Raw genomic sequence first — 6,000 nt, forward strand, 5'->3', positions numbered from 1 at the left:
GCCTTTTCCATTCCCACAATTAACCGAGAAGCCCCAATGAAAGGGTACCACTGGACAGTTATTACCTCAGGGGATGAAAGCAAGCCCCTTCATCTGCCAGTGGTATGTGGGGTCTTTGCCGTCCTCAGTGCGTGCTGAAAAGAGAGATGCCATCATTTTGCATTACATGGACGATGTTTTGGTATGCTGTCCCAAACACAACATGCTGCAAGACACCCTTGATGTAGTGGTTAAAGTTTTAACCTCTGCTGGATTCTAATTGCAGGAAGACAAAGTTCAAAGGATGCCACCTTGGAAATACCTGGGCCTGGAAATTACCGCAAGGATGGTTGCTGCACAAAAATTGGAAATTATTGGTAATCCTAAAACTCTAGCAGATCTCCATTCCCTATGCGGGTCACTAAACCGGGTCAGACCCTGGCTAGGTCTCACCAATGAGGACCTGGGCCCCCTGCTCAATTTATTGAAAGGGGAGAGAGAGCTGCTGTCTCCCAGGGAGCTGACTCAAGAAGCAAAAATTGTGATTGAAAAGGCACAAAAGGCCTTGACAGAAAGACAGGCACAGCGCTTCAAACCTGAGCTGCCTTTCAAATTTATTGTCCTGGGCAAATTGCCACACCTACCTGGGTTAATATTCCAGTGGGCCGAGGGGCAGACAGATCCACTCTTAATAACAGAATGGGTTTTCCTCTCCCATCAATGACCCAAAACTATCACCAAGCCACAAGAGCTGATGGCTCAGCTGATTCAGTTGGCCAGGGTAAGGCTGCATGAACTGGCAGGTTGTGACTTTATGTGTATTCACCTCCCAGTCAGGCTCTCTGGAGAAGGCAAAAACTCCCCTGAGAGACTGACCAAAGAGATGTTTGAGCATCTGCTGCAGAGCAATGCTAACCTCCAGTTTGCTCTGGACAGCTCTAGTGGGCAAATTTCAGTTCATGCGCCAGCACACGAATTGTTTCATGAGGAATTCCACCTCATTCCTTGTGAGAAAAGGAGCCAAAGGCCACTCAAAGCTCTCACAGTGTTCACTGATGCATCTGGGACATCTCACAAGTCGGTGATGACTTGGAGAAATCCACAGACTCAGCTTTGGGAAGCTGATGTTGAGTTTGTAGAGGGGTCACCCCAGATAGCTGAACTGGCTGCGGCCATTAGAGCCTTTGAGAAGTTTTCAGAACCGATTAATTTGGTTACTGACTCAGCCTACGTAGCAGGAGTGGTGTCCAGAGCGGAGCAGGCAGTTCTCAAGGACATTGAGAACGAACATCTCTTTAGATTGCTTTCAAAACTGATTTATTTGGTTTCAAATCGAGAACAACCTTTCTATGTGATGCTTATAAAGTTGCATGCCCCATTGCCAGGTGAAATCGCTGAGGGAAACCGGGAGGCTGATTCCCTTGCTGCCCCAGCTGAAAAGGCACGTCTCCCAGATGTGTTCCAACAGGCAAAGATAAGTCACCAGCGATACCATCAAAATGTGCCAGGACTGATTCATCAGCTCCAGCTGACACGGGGTCAGGCTAAAGCCATCGTGGCTACCTGTCCCAGTTGTCAGCTCCAGGCAGTGCCATCATTAGGCCTGGGGGTTAATCCCCGAGGAATTGAAAGCTGTGAAGTGTGGCCAACAGATATCACTGACATCCCCAGTTTTGGTCACCTTAAGTATGTACACGTGAGCATTGATACATACTCAGGAGCAGTGTATGCCTCTGCTCATGCAGGAGAAAAATCTGTACATGCCAAACAACACTTAGTACAGGCCTTTTCTGTATTGGGAATCCCTAAAGAAATTAAAACAGATAATGGCCCAGCGTATCAATCCAAGGAGTTCCTGGAATTTGTCCAGCAGTGGGGAGTGGAACATAAAACTGGCATCCCCCACTCCTCCACAGGTCAAGCTGTGATTGAGTGTGCACACCAGACGCTCAAACAAGTCCTAGCCAGGTAAGGTAGCTAGGCAGTGTGGATGTCTCCACAACAAAAACCCTGTAAAACTCTGTTTGCCATTAATTTCCTAAACTGCTCATTTGAAAACATGAAGCCTCCTGTGACTCGGCATTTTAACAGTGATGATCAGTTTTAATTGTCACAGCGTCCACCAGTTTTAATCAGGGACCCTGAAACTTGGCAAACCAAGGGCCCCTATGAACTTGTCACCTGGGGGCGTGGTTACACATGTGTCTCCACCCCTGCCGGCCCCTGATGGATTCCTCAGAAACGGGTAAAACCTTTTGTTCCAAAGAATCCAGCCCCAGCAATAAGAGATGAGAAGCAAGTGGCTGTTGCTTCCAAGAGAAGACGCCACCGAAGAGAGCAAGAAGAAACCTTTCTAGCCTCTGACCTGCATGCTTTGGCAGTAAATATGTTTCCAAAAATGTCTGTTTCCTTGTTTTTAGAAATAACCTACCTCTCACTCAAATCCATGATGAGCCTTAACCCTGCTGTCATCCTGCTCGCACTGAGCAGCCTGACAGCGGCCTGGATCGTCGCACAGCCACGCCAGAACATCTGGGTGACCCTGGCACAAACACTTCATCAAGAAAACATATGTCTATCTACTTGAGCAGCGAAAAATCCTATGTCTACCTGCCTGGTAGGAATTCCATTGCAGCATGATGAATTTACACATCGCTTTAATACACTGACTCCTGAAGCAGGTAATGAATTTCCACAGCACTCAAATAGAAGCAGAGTTTAAAAACCCCGTCAAAGAGTGGCTGCCACATTTTCCTAAGGCAAGCCAGGAACCCCAGGAGTTAGAGCTACTGGGTTCCTCTCCAGCATTACACTGTGTACACTTTAGGGTCAGTCTTCCAATTAATAAAGAAACCTTCCACAATATAGTACAATATTGAGAAGAATTCACAGCAAAAAGGTGGTGCCACGTCCTAAGCTACATCAAAAGTGCACTCCTCAGCTCATACACATCTCAAAAGCCTCCCCAAAGGACTGTTCCTCATTTGTGGGGATAGCGCATGGGCAGGAATTCCACCCTGTCTCCTCGGAGGGCTGTGTACCAGAGGGCGTCTATCACTGTTAGCACCCAATCAAACATTAATTGGCGAATGGACCAATAAAAATAATTTGACGAGGAAAATTCAGAAGAGAAGTGTTACAAATTTAGATGAGAATTGTGATTCGGAGATTTTTCATTGGTCCAAATCAAAAAGAATTGCTGCATCCATTTTCCTTCTTTGGGTGGCTGCAGCCAAGGCCCTAGGTGAACTGGGACACCTAGAATGCTGGGTGGTAAAACAAGCAAATTTAACATCTAGCGCCATAAGTGCCCTCCTAGAAGATGAGGAAGTTAGCAGGCAGGCAACACTCCAAAATGGTGCAGCGATAGACTTTCTCCTATTGCTCCACGGGCACGAGTGCCAGGAGTTGGAGGGTCTCTGCTGCATGAATCTGACATCGAAAGCTCCTAACATCCATGCCACACTCCAAGAGATGAAAAGCATGATCGGACAAGTCAAGCAAGAAGCAGATGACTGGTTTAATGGACTGTTTAAAAACTGGGGACTCTCGGGGTGGTGGGCTTCAGTAGTGAAAACTATTCTGTCACTGCTAGTCATTATTTTGCTAACGGAGTTTGGAGTTTTAAGCAGGATACTATACAAAAGCATAATTAAGCTGATCTCAGCTACCTCAGATGTCAACCATATAGAGCTGGCAGACCAGAGTAACCCTCACCAGCCTGCAAATGGTACTTGGTGGGCCACTTCAGGTCAGTAAGTCATATAAGCTCATTTCATGAATTATATAGAACAAAATAGGGGGAGATGTGCTAGTGCACAATCCTGGGTGTGCTTTAGTTTCTGTGTAAACCCTCCCTGCAGCTGTGACGTGTTTTTCCCTTCCCCTCCCTGTCCCTGAAATGTTATCCCATTGCTTGGTGTTATATGTCTCCCCGCCCCTCTCCCAAGGTTTGAAAGTACCCGGGAAATATTTCCTCCCTCTCTTTTTTTCCTCCTGGATCCCAGCCTGAATAAACATCTGACGTTATGCCAGAGGGAAAAGCAGCTGTTTGGTCTTTATCTTGGTCATGAAGAGCCTCCCTGCCCTCCCCTCGACAGAGCTAGCCAGGATTAATCAGGAGGGACAAAGTGGGGCTACTTCACACCTGGCTCCCCCAAGTGTCCTCCAGACCCGCAAGTTCTTTCTAAATTCCCTGCCCAGACCCAAAACTGCCCTAAATGTTCCTCAGAAAAGTTTCCATGGGCCCCAAAGTGGCCCCTTTTACCCTGTCTGAGAAAATGACAAAAGTTAGGATCAATAGACTAAAAATAGGACTAATTAGCATAAAGAGGGAGAAAGAGTGGTCAATTATTAATGAAGGGAATTGTGGTTGTTATGGATAATATTAATAAAAAAATCAAGATCCTTGTTGAATAAAAATAATTGGATTTATTTTAGCAAGCGGCAGCAAGCAAAACAGCGCTGGGCGGCCGGGGAATCACCGCTCCACCAACGGCTAGCGCCCCCCTCCCCAAACTTCAGAGCCCTTACAGTGTCTTCAGTTCCGGTTTCTGCGTCATCCGGGTTGATTCTGCTTCTGCGCGGCTTGTTGCTAGGTGGTCGTGTTTTGCTTTTCGGTGGTCGTGGGGAGGAAGATGCTCCTCTTCGTCACAGCATCGCCCTTGATCTGCAAGCCAAGCTCCATTTTTGGCTAAAATATTGGATACACAAGTTATGCTTCAAGCTCCATATCTGGCTAAGGTAATGAGTATACAAGTTATGCTCAACAACAGGATGTCCTTGGAGTTTCTGCCAGTTCTGCTTGGAACTTTTCAATTGCCAATATCTTGCTTAACCCTTTATTTTCTTGTTTTTATGAGCAAACTCCTTACATACTCATCACACCACCTGCTATTATAACTCAGTCCCCAGCCCCTCTGTTACCTCTGTCCACCCCGCAGCGGGCAGGCAGGCTGGGGAGGTAGTTTTAGCTTGCCAGACGAGGCCCTAAAAACGAGGCTCTTTCCCTATGCTGAGATGGCAGTTGCAGCTTTATTTCTTGGGATCCTTCAGGGTGAGATGGCAGAAGGGAAAGAGGAAGAGGTATGGACAGGCACTCCTTTTTCAGGACAGGGGAAGGGGCTGTGGGAATTTACACAAACAATAAGGGAACCTGGGGAGAACAAGATAAGGGAAAGAACTTACAAATCTACATTTTTAGGGGTACATTCTTTGGGTCATACCATTTTTCCTAACTGCATTACAACAAAAAGCCCAACAAAATTCTCTCAAATACATAAGAAATTCCAGAAATATCCCACAAAATTCCTGAAATCTTCTCAAAACCCTACCAAATTTCAGAAACATCAAAAAAAATCTTGACAAATTTCCACACAATCAAGGAAAAATTCATCAAAATTCTTCATATCTCCTCAAAATCACTCAAAATCCACAAAAATCCCACAAAATTCAAGAAACATCCCACAAAATTCCCCCAAAATTCTCAAAACCCTAAAAAATGCCTGAAGCATCCCAAAAAACCTTGACAACTTTCCCCACAATCTAGGAAAAATCCCTCAAAATTCCTCAAGACAACTCAATATGCCTTAAAATTCCAGAAAAATCCTATGAAATTATAGAAACATCCCACAAAATATCAAGAACTTTCCACACAATCTAAGAAAAATCACTCTAAATTTCAGAAACATCCCAAATAATTACTGAAATTTTCTCAAAACCCTACCAAATTCCAGAAACATCCCACAAAATCTTGACAACTTTGAACAAAATCTAGGAAATATCCATCAAAATTCTCCATGTCTCCTCAAAATCCCACAAAATTCTACAAAAATCACACAAAATTCCAGAAACATCCCACAAAATTCCCAAAATCTTCTCAAAACCCTACCAAATTCCTGAAATAACCCACAAAATCTTGACAACTTTCCACACAATCTCAGAAAAATCCCTCAAATTCCAATGTGTCTCCTCAAAATTCCCAAATAATTCCAGATACATCGGACAAAATTCCCGAAATCT

Source organism: Cyanistes caeruleus, unplaced genomic scaffold (assembly GCF_971803275.1).
Source record: "Cyanistes caeruleus unplaced genomic scaffold, bCyaCae1.hap1.1 HAP1_SCAFFOLD_145, whole genome shotgun sequence".
NCBI lineage: Eukaryota > Metazoa > Chordata > Aves > Passeriformes > Paridae > Cyanistes > Cyanistes caeruleus.